Genomic DNA, 14,993 nt, shown 5'->3' on the forward strand with positions numbered 1-14,993 from the left:
TCATGACTTTCAGCAGCTACACATGGATTTCCCATACTTTACTAATATACAGACATCTTCCAGTTGGGGAGATACTGTCTTAAGAAACCAAAATCTAATTTTCAGAAAAATGTCTTTCAATTCCAAATGAGAATTGTAAACGAGAAGTTTTATCTTTACAATGCTAGAATAATATTAAAACATATTGTAAACATTCTCACAGAATTCACTGAGAACCATGAGCTACACAGTTGTCACTCATTCATCCAATACTTATTGAGTATCTCACATGTGCCAGGCGATGCTCTTGGCAATGGCACTCAGTGGTACACATGACATTGTCCCAGCACTGGAGGAGCTGACCTTCCAGTGGGGGAGGCAGGCAACTGAACAGTAAACAAGTAAATAATATCAGTGCAGGCAGTGAAAAGTGCTATGAAGAAAAATAAAGCAGAGAAAGAAGGAAAGTGAGGATGTGGAAAGAAAGGAAGGGCTGGCTGGACAGAGCAGGGTCCGGAAATATCGAAGCAGAGGCCTGAATAAACAAGGCGAAGAAGGAAGTGAGCGAGCTGGAAGGTGATGGGGGAAGCAGCTCTAGGCCAAGGGGAGGGCAAGGAAGAGCCCAGAGCCTCTGCTTCTCTGGCAGAAGCAGAGCCTGGGGGAAGAGTGGTCAAGAGGCTGGAGGCGGGGAAGGGTCAACAGAGAGTAGCTGGGACGCCAGGGAGGCGCGTCTGACACTATGAGAAGCGCGAAGGGAGGCCACTGGAGGGTCTGAAACAAGGAAGTGATGGGTTTTTCCTTCTCCGTCTTTGTCCGTTTCATGTGTGCTTCATGTGCCTCTGGTCCCCATCACACTGGGAGCTCACTGAGGGCCGGCTGTCTCCCCTCTCATTCCAGGAGCTCCCTGAGGGCAGGAACCATGGTCCTGTACCATCGGATACCTTCCCTTCAGCCTCCAGGACAGGGCCCCACTCACAGTAAAGCTTCACTGGGTAGCGCCTCCAATCCGGAAATGCGCTCCTGGAGCTGGGATGCTATTAGCATCAGTTCTGGCAGGCTCCAAAATAAGGAGAAGAGAACTATGCATCTGCCACTGATGGACAGCCTTCCTACCTGGAACTGCCCCCCACCAGCCACGTAAAGCCTTGCAACTCTGCACAGGTGTGGCCTACCTCAGGTGCACATGCCCACCCAGCCCACCCACTGGGCTGGGCTACCTGGGGTCCTGGGGTGAAGGGCGGGTGGAGGTTCCGGCAAGGCTGGTCCCTGCCCCCCATGCTGAAGCTCCATCCTGGGGAATGACTAACACCAGGCCCTACATCACCGCAATAAACAGCCTCTCACCTCCACAGCAGCCACTGCCCCAGGGGAGCCACAGTTGCCCGTATCCATAGCAACCGGCCTGTGTGAGTCCCCAGAGTGAGGGAGGGCAGCCGCACTCTGGGCTGCTTGTTCTGAGTGAGGCATTTCTGCTGCCCATTTGTAAAGCCCTCGGGTCCTGAAAGAGGTGTCCTCATCCAGTTCCTCCGCTTCCTTTCTGTCAGCAAGGTGCGAACGGAGAAGACACAAGTATCTGAAGCCAGGATTTTCTCTTGGGGTCTATTTGAAGCTGATCCTGCACAAGATCTTGCTCATAAATTACCTGGGAAGTCAGGATGGGGACAACCAGAAAATAAAACAACATCTCACAGCGGGAAGGAATTTGAGATGTTCCATCCTGCTGTGTCTGAGCCAGATGGCACCTCATCCCTTCTCACAGCAAAAACCCGTCTCTATTTTTTTAATGAATGAAAAATTAAAATAAAAAAATTAAAATGCCAACAATGAACACTGCTTTTCTCTTAGTGCCTTAAAGGAGACGGCAGCCCGGGACCCTCATTTCGATGTTCCCCACCCATTTTCGGTCAGGCCAGCAGAGCCTTCTAACTCCCTTAACCCTACAGGTTACGGCTTAAACATGCGCAGGGCTGAGGGGCTGCCCAGGGTGACTGGAAAAGAGGTTCATAGGTTTCCTTTTAGAATAAATCACTCGCTGCCCCCTGCTACAGAGATACTAGCTGAGTCTATTTTCCAACCCTGGAAAATATGTTCCAACTCACAAAGCAGGCCTCCGTTCAGAAACTGGGCACACCAAGCCGGCCTCACCCCCAGAGGGGTACGGCACCGCCAGCTGCTCCTGCAGCTTGGGGCCCACCCATCATGAGAACCCAAACCGTCTGATCACTGGACAAAGTCAAACCAGATCAGACAACGCTCCTTGCTTACACTTAAACCTGACTCACTCCCTCAACTCCTCTCTCTTGAAAAATTCCAAACCTTCTTTAAATAAAAAACAATGAATAAATAAACCCAACTCGATTCTCTTCTCTCCATCCCTGCAGCCTAAGGAAATGACTTTCTCAAGTTCCAGTCTTCACTCTTCCTTTCCTGCCAAAGAACCGCCCTGTCTTCGTAATAAAAATAAATCCCACAGTCCTCTATAAAGGTGAGAGAGAAAAAATGCACCATTTGGCTGCCTCCCATCTTATGAGAAAGCACATCCGGTGGGATTTACATAAGCACATACCTGCAGCCTAACAGAGGGTCCCTTGTCCCCTCTATACTCTCCCTCTTCCTGTCCTTCCCTCCCCACACTCCTCATTTTGCACAGACAGGTGAGGCGCAGTGAGCCCCGGCTTCCTGTCTGTAAAATGGAGATAACTGTACCTCTCTTACAGACCGTTCTGGGGGACATAATATGACAATGTGCATAAAGTACTCTGTCAGGGTCTGACACACACAAATGTTGGTTGTTACTAGCTATTTTTAGGTAGACCACAAATTTTCTAAGAGCAGACACCAGCATGTCATAGCTGAATTTCCACATTTAGCTCAGTACCTGGCACAAAGTCGGTATTTTAAAAAATAAAAATGAAAATGTTTGTTAGATCTCGTTGAAGAGGCCATAGGCTCTTTTCCCACTGGTCCCTGCTCTGCATCAAGCCTGCCTTGGCAGTCCCCTCGGGGGACAGTTATCCTCACATAACCTTCTCTCTTCCCACTCAGAAGAACTGAAATAAAATCAAACGGTAAATGCTCTAAGGAAGAGAAGTCTCTCTGCTTACCACCTGCCAGGTCTTGCCAGGCCTTTCAAAAGATCTGCCCCTCCCGCTGCCTCCTGGGTGGTGCTCAGACATCCGCAGAATAACGAACCGGAGACGGGATTCCAACTGGTGGCAATTAGCACTCTTCCAGCTGGGAAGAGATTTCGCTCCAAGATGCCCAGTTCTGCAGATTCCCCTGCCCTCCTCCAGAAAACACCAACTGCTACTGCACCCCACGGGGAGGACCCCAAGATCAAAAAGAAGAACCTATCATCGAACTATGAAAATAAACTGGCCAAGTGTTGACAATCGTTGAAGCTGGGTGATGGGAACATAGGGATCATGTCACTATTCTTTCCACTTTTGCGTATTTTGAAAAACTAAACAAAACATTAATTAATTAGTAATTCCATATTTTACCAGAACTAGGGTAAGGAAGACCAAAGGGTATTCTTTACAAATCAGTAGGGGAAACTCCAAGCCTGGATTTCCATTTTAAAAGAAAAGGTCCAGGAAATTTCTCTGGCTCGTTTGCACTTGAAGGACTGGGGAGGTAGTTAGGTGGTGTATAGAAGGAACGTTGGCCTCTGTGAGCTTGGGCAAGTAACTTAACCTCTCTGAGCCTCTCCTCAGCATCCTTACCCTTAAAACTCAGGTTCTGTCCCTGCCTCACAAGGCTGCCCTATAAGCAGAGGTGAAGCTTGCAGTGCTGTGATAGCCCTTGAAGAGCACCTAGCACATAGCAGATGCCTGATAAAAGTCAGTTTCTCTTCTTTCCTTTATGAAGCGAAGATGTTCTGTTGTATTCTTGTATTAAGAAGCTTAACGGAATCAAACTCCAGAAGACAGCTGGTGGCCAAGAGGAATGAAGATACATTGAAAAGAAAGCTCATGGAGAAAGGAACTCAGAAGTCCATTGCCTGGGAAACCCGAGTCCCCAATACTAATCAAAGATGGAAGGGTTTGAAGCACACCGTTTGCCACAGGCACTAAATGAGGGGAGACAGGGTCGCAGGTTAGGGGAGAGAAAAACATACCACCGTGGGCCTGGACAGCAGGAGGTTTAAACAGGAGGCATTGCAAGGAAAGGCTGCTGAGCATTTAAATACCATAATGCCTCCAAGACATATTTGTACGCAAATGTTCATAATAGCAGCATCATTCATAATAGCCAAAAGGTAGAACTGATCCAGACGTCCGTGGACAGATGAATGAATAAACAAAATGTGGTGTACCTATGAATGAAATACTATCTAGCTTTAAAAAGGAATAGAATTCCAATGCATGCTACACCATAGATGAACCTGGAAGACACATGTTAAGTGAAACAGGCCAGACACACAAATACTGTATGATTCTACGTATATGGGATTCCTAGAATAGTCAAATTCATAGAGACAGAAGGTAGAATGGTGGTCACCAGGGACTGGGGGAGGGGACAGAGTTTCAGTTGAGGAGGATGAAAGTTCTAGAGATGGACAATGGTGATGGTTGGACAATAATGTGAATATATTTAACATCAGAGGACTGGACACTAAAAAATGGTTAAAATCGTCAATTTTATATTGTGTATATTTTACCACAATGAAATAATAATAGTAGAAAAGAAAAGAATACCATTAATGACAATATCTTAGTTTTAGTTGGTATCCGTTTTTCCCAAGGGCTGAAAGCACTCTTAAAATATGACCACTTATAGAAATGGGTCATCTGGATCCCAGAAAGGTCAGGCAAAGTACAGCAAATCCTTAGCACCGTGTCTGTCTCAAACAGGCTGCCTCCTACGATCAGTCCTGTCTGCTGCCCTCTGACTGTCCAGGGAGAGGAGAAGCTGCAGCCCTGGGCACAAGTAGAGGAGTGTGGTATTGGTCCATGGGGTCAGCAGGACAGGGTGGCCAGCAAGCCAAGCTCTCTGCTCCTTGTCCTCCAGCACCCCCATGCTAGGCAAGGCACACACCTCACTGCCAGACCCCACAGGCTGGACCCGACCCCACGGTGTGAGGAGTTGGCCGGGTCCCTCCAGCATCTCACCTGCGGCTGTACTCTGAAGGCTGTCGCTGCCTCCCTGCCCCTCAGTTCACTCAAAAGAACCCAGAACTCCAGGTTAAATCTTCCCTAGGAAAGCAGCGTTCACGCCCACCTCCATGCAAAGAATGGCAAGGACCTGGGACAGTGGTGAAAAAGCCTGCGGCAGGAGGCAGGACATCCCAGCTGCCTCCCCAGGCCCACACTGCCCGGGGCTTGCCTCCAGGAGCCCCACATCCAGTTCCTGGTCGACGGTCATCCTCCACGTCCTGAGTTCCTCAGCCACAGGCCAAAACTCCCTCCCATCTCCTCTCCCTCCCATGTCTCACTGCCGAGGCAGAGGTCTTCTTCCTGCCGCAGACCCTGGCATACCATGGCCGTGAACGAGAGAGAGGGGGCCGAGGGCTCAGAGGAGGGTAGAGAGGGTACGGACACCAGACGTGTGTGTCTCAGATAACTCTTATTCTTCCCTGGGGCTCAGCAAACTCCAGCAGTGACACGAAGACACCATACTGCAGACGGGGATATCTAGAACAGGCAAGACCCCACGAGGACAGAAAGCTGTTCAGTGGTTGCCTGGGGCCAGGAGGATGGACTGCAAATAGGATGAGGGAATTTTCAGGGGTGATAAAATAGTCTATATCTTGACTGGAATGGGGGTTACATGGGTGTATACATTTGTCAAAACTCAAATGACTGCACCCTTAAAATGAGTACATTTTATTGAATGTAAATTATATCTCAATAGTTGATTTTAAAAGTTAAAAAAACAAACAAACAAACCTAAGAGCTTGGGTAAGAGAGTCCCAGGTTTTAGTAGTAATTTAGGAGGCAGATGTTAAAGGCTCAGGAAGGGTGACAACACATCCCAAATGACTGTATTTACCCCGCGATTCTAGGCCGAATCGAAGGCGCCTGCAGACCCCTCCTGCCTCCGCTTCTCCCATCAACCCCAGAATTTCAGAGTCAGGCAAACAAAGACCCCATCAGACCTCTCCTGATGGAAGTTAGAGCACCAAATGCTCCCTCAGAACTAGTTAATAACATCTTGTCTTGGTTGGGGATTTGTGGAGGCTGGTACCTACCACTGGCTTTTGGTGTGTGCTTAGGCCCATTACCCTGTCACTTCTGTCCCCTTCAACAAAGAGCCGCCAGCAGGGGAGCGGAGGGCTGTGGGGAGGGGGAGGCTCTCAGAGGAGCCCAGAGCCTGGAGACCGGAGCAGTTATTTCTATGGGTTGTACAGGTTTCCAGCCCACAGGCCTCCTGGACAATCTGCAAAAATTTTGCAGAATGTTCCCTATGGCTTGTTTTCAGGGAGAAGTACCCTGACTTTCTAACACTGTATTACTCAGGCACTTCCAGATTCCTGATTCTGCTTTTCTTTCTCCTTCTTCCAGCAAAATATAGTATAGGCACGTTTGGCTTCTGGGAGGCTGGCGGCTTCAGCAGTGTCACTATATTCCTGGTCTAACCTGGAGGAAGACGAAGAGTGGTAGAAGGCTGGGGTCCCCCCTCTTCCCTCCAGAGAGGCCCACAACCGAGGGATGAAGAGTCCGCAAGAAGGGGCACGAACGGGACGTGTGCATTTGCTCAGAGGCAGAAATCCGGCTCCGGGTAACCAAAATTCAGATGTGTCTGTACTAACATCCCCTCTCCAGCCCAGCTCCTCCTACAGGCTGCATGACCGCAGAGGAAACAAAAATACCCACACTCGCGTCCTGACTCTTAATCACTGTGTGACCTTAGGCAACTTACTTACCCTCTCTGTTTCCCCTCCTACAGACAGCATGGGGATTGTGGAATCTGCCTCATCAGGTTATCGAAGGGACTGAACGAGGACGTATACCCAAAGCACAGGGCAGTGACTGGGGGCAGCCAGAAAGCACATGCTGCTCTCCTCTACCCAACCCCCTCATGCTGACCTTGTCTAAAGCAAAGTGGGGAGAAGTTACCTCTCCTTTTCAAAAGCGATTCTGTATGTGGGCTGCCTTCATCACCAGGCCCTCTTTTTAGTTTCCTATGCCAGAAGGAGAATATTCTGTGTTCACAAAGAAATAAAAATGTGGGCCTTTAAGTATTTCTAAATGTCAGCAGATGTTTGCTTTAGGCATGCAACGTGTCCTGGAATTTCTGAGAAGTATGAACTGGATGGTGCTCAGACCAGGGACACGGCAAGGGGAGAAGCGAGGTGGCGGAGAAAGGGAAGGACCCGGGGCAGATGCAGTCAGGACGAGGAGCCCAGGGCGGGGAGACTGGGGTGGATGCAGGATGGTGGGTGGGGAGTGCAAGAGCAGGGGGAAGGGCCCTGGAGAGACAGGGGGCAGGACAAAGCCGAGACTGCACTCCCTGGCGCCCAAACAACTGGACACCAGCTGAACTGTGGGGAAGACTCAGAGGCATAAACTGGAAGAGAACTCCCACCTCCAGAGACCAGAAATAAATGAGGCCGAAGGCAGCCCAGGGAGCAAAGACCTGGACCGTGGGCATCTCCCTGGCTCCTATGGCTCAGAGGGGTGGCAGCAGGAAGCAGCCAGGGGACTGCCGGGTGTTTAACCTGAGCCCAGGCGAGCAACAGGAGAGACAGCGCTAGCGGCACCGGGCACATGCAGGCACCGGGCACATGCAGGCACCGGGCACATGCAGGGCCGCAGCATACGACAGTCTGGGGCTGGGCAGGAGGGAGACTGAAGCAGCCACATGGCCCTGGACAGAGGGATCTTCCTCTCTTCCTCCTGTGCTAAAAGATTTCATGGATGAGTTCACTTATCTTCACAAAGTCCAAGAGGCAAGCGCTATTAATATCACAGCTGACAGACGAGGAAACCGGGAGTCACCCTGCCAAGGGTGGAATTGGGCGGAAACCCAGGCAGCCTGACTCCACACCCACCCACCGGTCTGGCACTCCACCGCCTCCTCCAGGGTGCTGGCTGCACCCACCTGTCACTCGGCAGGGAGGGAAGACGGACACACACACACACACACACACACACACGCCATACTAGACACACGCACACGCACACGCACACACACACACACACACGCATCACATTATTTACACAATAAATAATAATGCATTAATGCATATACACGCATTAACACGCACGCATTACACACAATTTATTACTAATACATTTGTTGGCCATTACACACGCATAATGCATTAATATACCAAGATAATGACGACATCGACACACACATAATACGCTATCATCGCACACATTTAGCTGTCAAGACACGCATTAATATTACTCATATGCACGCACCGTCCCTAGCACACTTTTCCTTGAGGCCGAGGACGCCTTGGGGAACGAGTCACATCTGACTGGAAGGCGGAAACGAAAGCTCCATTGACCCACAGGCCGCTCAAGAGCTCCCAGGGCGGTTTCCCTGCGCCGTCCTCTTCGGGCCTGGGAAATTCTCTGGCCTCCCCGGCCTTTTCCCACATTCCAAATCCCAGCTGGACACTTGGTGCGCCCAGAAGCTGCTGGCGGTTACTCCCTGTATTACTGACTCATGGCCCAGCCCCTTCCATGGACAGGCCATTGAAAAAACTCCCTTGACTGGTCATCCATGCAGAGTCCAGCCTGCAGGGAGGACCGTCCTGAAGAGCTAGATGCTTCTCAAAAATCTCTAAGGAAGAAGGACCTGCTCACTGTTGGGAAGTCTTTCCTTGCATCTGACCTCAGTCCTTGTGGCCACCAAAACAAGGCACGTTGTTGGAGCCAACATGACATAAGAGCTCCAAGAGATTTGGCCCCTGAGCTAGGTGGACACCTGGCTCAGTCACTGACACTGTGACACGGGGCAGTGTGCGTAACTTGTCTGAGTCTCACTTTTATGAATGCCAGAAGGAGGATAGCAAAGGTCATCAGGAGGTTTACACGAGAGGACTGACATCAAATGCTCAGAGCAGTGCCAATCCTGGAGCGAGCTCTCAGGGAACAGGTGCCAGTGTTACGGTTGCTGACGGTGTTCCCATTACTGGGGAAGGCTGCCTTGCTGATTCCTCCTGGTACACCATGAGTGTACAGCTTCAGAGAAGGGCGTGCCCACAGCGTGACTCAGCCTGCCTGCCCCGTGAGGAAGGCCCTTGTCGCTGTAGCTGGACCTTCCAAAAACCTCCCACAGCAACTGACAACCATGAGACATAGCTGGTAGGATCCCCCGAAAAGCCTGGTGGAGGACGCTGGGTCATTCCTCCAGGCCAAGTGCCCAGCCAGGCTGACTACATACACCTCCACTCCCACCTCCAGCTATGTCACCAGCTCTCACACCCTCTCTGAGTAGAAGAGCATCCAGCCCAGCACATACGTCACAGACACAGTGCTCCTAGGAGCATGCAGATGCGTCTAAGAATAGTTACTGCTTCTTCAGAAGCAAGTGTCCATAGCGTCTGCAGGAACGGAGGGCCCAAGAAGGGGCTGCAGAGCCCCCTCCGCATCCCACAGCTGAGGCCAGGCCAAGGCAGGTGCTGCTGAGGATGCTTGTGCTCAAGGAAGCTGTGCTGCTTGCTCTAGGTACAGGGGTGTGGGAGTAGCCTGCACAGCTCTGAGTCCCTGACACTCTGCCCTGGTTGGGGCAGAGGGGCAGGGGAGCTGCCTCTGGGGAAGTTCCCTTCTGGAGCGAGCCAGGGATGCAACGTTCTTCTAATAACTTAGAATCAGCCCATTTTGGCTCTAATGCAGCCTCAAGCTTTCCTGGGTTAAGAAGGGTAACTCAATCTTCAATCCAAACAAAAATTTAAAGTCACTGGGTCCAAATGCCTGCCACAGGGAGCCCTGCACCATGAGGAAGGAGGAGCAGACAGTCCCCGCCACTGGCCTTTTCCCTCCCAGCTCACGTTTAACCAGCATACATCTTAGACAGAGGGTAGCTCTGGGCCACTTGCAAAAGTCAAAGGGAGCACCATGAGCTCCTAATGGAGCCAGGTGACCCAGGCCTGCCTGGGCCCTGGCTTTCTCCTTGTTTTGGTTCACCACTAAGTGACAGAAAACCAAGACTCCCCTGAACCAGGACACGCTCTCCATCTCTAGAAGTCAGTGACAGCAAAATGGCCTCTTCTTACTGCTTCCCAACTGGTAGCTCTAAATTCCTGGCCCAAGAGGCAGAGATGCCAAGACTGAGTGAGATGGGCTGGGCTGGAGGGAGAGGGCTGGTCTGGGATGGTGGAGAGCAGAGCAAAGGGTTGAAGGAGAGAAAGGAAGGGGCTGAGCGTCAAGTCACAGAGTTAACGCAGACTTTGCAATTAGAGACACAGTCCCGAGTTGTCCCTCTGCCAAAATGCTCTTGGGCATCTCATTTTCCCAGACACCTTCATTCCTCAGAACGAAGGTCCTCTGCTCACCCACACCAGGGACCGGGATCCTTGCTCCTCGTCTCTATTCCTCTTAATGTTTAGCTCATTCATTATAATCACTTCTCTCCCCTCCAGCCTGCTTGCTTCATTCTGCAGATCCCAACACAAAACTGGTCCGGTCCTTGGCTAGGAAGCTTCTTGCAGACCTTGTGCACAAACACAATTCCAGCATCACCAGGAAACTCTGCACAATCTAACACATGCCACTTTAGAGGGTTCGAAAGCCCAAGCAGAAGGACTCACCCGGAAGGAGGAATGGCGTGGGAACGGGAGGCTAAGAAACAGGGTACAGCTGACCGTCCTCCTTCCCTCCTGAAGGAGACGTGGCTCGGTTCATCTGATGTCTTCTCAGTCTCCCTCCATGGGGACAGGTAGGGATGGAAAGCGAGGCGTTTCTTAGACCTCAGGCCATCCAGGAGGCAGACGTAGGCCTGAGCTAAACCCCAGCTAGATCCTCCCTCTGGATGCCGGTCTCAGAGCAAACACAGCAGCCCTGCCCGGGGTGAAATCAAAACAGGCCCTGGTCTCCCGGCTCCTCACCACGCCCACCTGCCACCTCCCCGACCCCCCCTCCATGGCATAAACAGGGCTTTATTATTTCAAGCCCACCACGTCCTCTGAGAGTGCCGTGAATGGAACTCCACACAATATACTTGTTTATTAATAACCACTCACCAGCCCCAACCCCCGGCTTGCTCACTCTCTCACCACTGGGTCCCCCTCATACATAATGGAGGAGTTGTGTGGCCCATGACACAAGCCAGGCTGTGCTGCTCAGGCTCCAAGGGGATAGATGAAGAGAGGTACCAGGCCGGGCCAGGCTCTTAAGATTCAGAGACGTAATGTTTTGTGGGGGCGCACAGTGTGACATGGGTAGTACTGGCCCTCCCCCACATGCATACCCTACATGAACCCAAGCCAAGGATGGCAGTGGGCCGTGTAACATTTACTCAACACCCACCCTGCCCGTCCAAGGCCATGTGCTGGCCCTGCACAGGACAATGGCTCTCCACAACTTCAAATTCTGCCCTCTGGTCCACTTCTGCTCTAGGGCCTTGGGGCTCTTCCAATCGATAGCCCATTACAGGTTTGATTACAGCCATGAGTGTGGCCCTCACCGCCCTCCAACACTCCAAGTCTTCTTTAGGCTACATACTTCCAGCCCCTTCAGCTGCTCCTCATAAAACTATTTCCATTCACTGCACCGTCCCGTTTCCCCTACACTAGCCAGACTTCAGTGAGTCAGGCTTCCTCTCAAAGTCTAAGGCCCAGCCCTCCTCTACTGCTGGTGACAGTGTACCTTGATAACGTCCCCCTGGAGCTAAATTTGAAAAAACCTTGAAAAGTCTTAAAAACATTTATGCCCTTTGTTCCATAAATTCCATTTCTGGGAGTTAGATCTTAAGTAAATAATCAAGGATAATTAGAATACCGAAGTCACATGAATTTTCATCAGAATAATGTTTATGATGGTAAAAATTAGAAACAACCTAAACAGCGATCACTAGGGGAAATGATAAACTACGGCATGTACATGGTTTGACAGGCAGGAGAGTATGGAAATAAGGGCTCTAGAGCCAGAAGACCTGGGTTCAAAATTTGGTTCTGCCATTTACTGCTTTGTTACCTTGGGCGAGTTACTTGGCCTCTCTGTGCTTCGCTCTCTTTATTTGTATAATTAAGATATTAAGAATATCAATCTTGAGTTACAAAGAATCAATGAATGATAGTACCTGATACATATGGTAAATGCTAAGAAAAAAAATCTTCCACTCTTACTATCATCAACAGTGAAGTAGTACGTAGTCATTAAACTGATGAAATAACGCATAAGAATATTTTAGTAATATGAAAAACTATTAATTGAAAAAAGCAGATTACAGAAAAGAGGATAAGAATGGCGATCTTTGGATAATTTGCATTCTCTCCTTTGTGCTTATTTATATTTTCTAAATTTTCTGCAAAGAACATAAATTACTTTTGCTAATAAGAAAAAGCATGTGCAATGCATGGTGCCCGGAGCGGAACACACTCCCGGCATGGGCACAGGGCGGCCCTGGCCCTGGTCTGCCCTTCGCCTGAGGAAGCTCCTCTCGCTTGCCGTTTTGACCAGCACATCGCATTCTTGCCTCGTACTGAGCTTCAAGTCAACAGCCCAGCTGCCTGGCCCTGGCCCTCTCCAGCCCCACACCTTGTCCCCCGCCCAGTCTTCTCCCGGGGGCCGCTGCTGAGCCATTTCTCTTGCCTGTGATGAGCATGGGGCTGGCAGAGTTTTAGGAGTGTGGGAAAGATAGCTGAGAAAGGCACCACCAGAGTGGAAGGTGCTGGCCTGAAGGTTCAGAGCCAGAATGGAGAGGGACGTCACAGGTGGAGGGCAGAGGCAGCCACTTTTCCATATCAGCAGGGTACAGACAGGTTAATCCCATGTGGAAGAGGAATACAAGAAAGTCAGATTCTGAGAAAATCAGGCAAGCGTTCAGATTCGGGGGTACCCAGAGGGTAGCTGCCCCCCACCATCCACTGCTTTGGTTCGCCTGGCTCTTCTCCTCATGGCGGCAGCCATGATGGCCAATCCCTCAGATAACAGCCCCTTTCTCAACCCAGGGAGACTACTCCAGTGGCTTTCAAGCAGTAGGCAGAGTGGGCACTCAGAGGGGAGGAACGCAGTGGGGGCAGAGAATTGTCAGGTCTGAAAGTGGGTCACATTCACAGAATAGAGCCCACATCAGCACAGAATGGCTGTAGCAACAGCTGGTATGCCTGTGGGAGCTCCATCCTGTCCTAGCAGGCAGCCGAGTGGTCTCCCCACACCACCCCTGCTAGCCAAAGCCCCCTTCTAAGAGGATGGATGTGCTATGCCCAACCAACCTATTCTTCCACATCAGAATAGATTGGCAATAAAATGCTCTGGAGGACTGTGGACCTTGCCAGAGTGTGGCCAGTGACTGCCCACAGGAATCAAGGGGTCAGGGCAGGGCTAGGCAATTCTGAGGGAGGCCCTCCAACCATATTTGTTAACTGTTACCTGCTGTGGCTAAAGGTCTAGTCTCATCTCTGGGTGTACAAACCTGTCTTCCCAGAATGGGAAGCTAATTCTATTATAACAGGAAACTTGCTGTCATGAAGGATTCTGTCTGAAGTTTTTGAGCAGAAGCTGGGTGAGCCCTGTTGGAGGAGCCATAGAAATCCAGCATGGATGGGAGGCTGGCTACGAGCACCTCTGAGGCCCACTTAGTGCTGAGACTCCAGGATTACACAGGCTGGGAGCAGCCATCGAGAAGCAAGTCACTCAGAAGTGAGCCTGTGAAAAGATTGTGAGGGGCACCCGGAGTGGCATGACCCGAGTCTATGTGAGGCTCTGAATAATCAAAATAATCTCGAAAATGAATAATAAATCAGAGACTCATATTTCCTGATTTCAAAGCCTACAATAAAACTACAGTAGTCAAATCAGTGTGGTACTGGCGTAAGACTAGGCAAGGCCAATGAAATAGAATTGAGAGTCTAGAAATTAACTCATATATCTATGACCAACTGACTTTTGACAAGAGTGCAAAGTCCACTCAATGGAGAAAGAACAGTTTCTTCAAAAAATGATGCTGGGATAGCTAGATTTACACACGCAGAGGAATGAAGTTGGACCCCTACCTCACACCATACACAAAAATAAACTCGGAATTATTAATCAACAACCTGAACAAAAAAGCTAATATCACAAAACTCCTAGAAGAAAACTAAAGGTAAATCGTCACGGCCTTGGGTTTGGTAACAGATTCTTAGATGTGACACCAAAAGCACAAGCGACAAAAGAAAAAAATATATCATTGGACTTCTGTGCATTAAAGGACATTAACAAGAAAGTGAAAAATCAACTTGCAGAATGGGAGAAAATACTTGCTAATCACACAGCTGGTAAGGGTTTAATGTGCAGAATATAAAAAGAAGTCCTAAAACTTGACAACAAAAAGATAAGAAATCCAATCTAAAAACAGGCATGGGATTTGAACAGATAGTTCTCCAAAGAAAATGTACAAATGACTAAAAGCAAATGAAAGATGCACAACATCCCTAATCATTAGGAAAATGCAAATCAAAACCATAATGAGATACCACTTCATACCTACTAGGATAGTTATCCGTAAAATGGAAAATAACCACCATTGGCGAGGATGTTGAGAAACTGGAACCCTCCTACATGGCTGATGGTAAAGCCACTATGGAAAAAAATTTGCAGTTCCTCAAAAAAAAACAAACATAATATTACCATATGATTCAGCAATTCCTACCCAAAAGAACTGAAAACAGGGATTCAAACTGATACTTATACACCAGTGTTCATCACAGCATTACTCACTGTAGCCAAAGGTTGGAAACAACTCCAGCGCCCATCGTTGGATGAATGGATAGACAAAATGTGGTCTGTCCATACGATGGAACATCACTCAGCCATATAAAGGAATGAAGTTCTGATACATGTGACATCGATGAACCTTGAAATTATTATGCTGTGTGAAATAAGCCAGAAACAAAGGGACAAATATCGTATGCT

General features: G+C 49.5%; 1 protein-coding gene across 5 annotated transcripts in view; it reads right to left on the reverse strand.

Annotated features, from left to right (window-relative positions):
• Positions 1-14,993, reverse strand: part of NFASC (neurofascin) — a 173,181-nt gene that overhangs the window by 128,096 nt on the left and 30,092 nt on the right. The gene's annotated exons all lie outside the window — the stretch shown is intronic.

This window comes from Pteropus medius, unplaced genomic scaffold (genome assembly GCF_902729225.1).
Source record: "Pteropus medius unplaced genomic scaffold, Ma_sr-lr_union100, whole genome shotgun sequence".
Taxonomy (NCBI): domain Eukaryota; kingdom Metazoa; phylum Chordata; class Mammalia; order Chiroptera; family Pteropodidae; genus Pteropus; species Pteropus medius.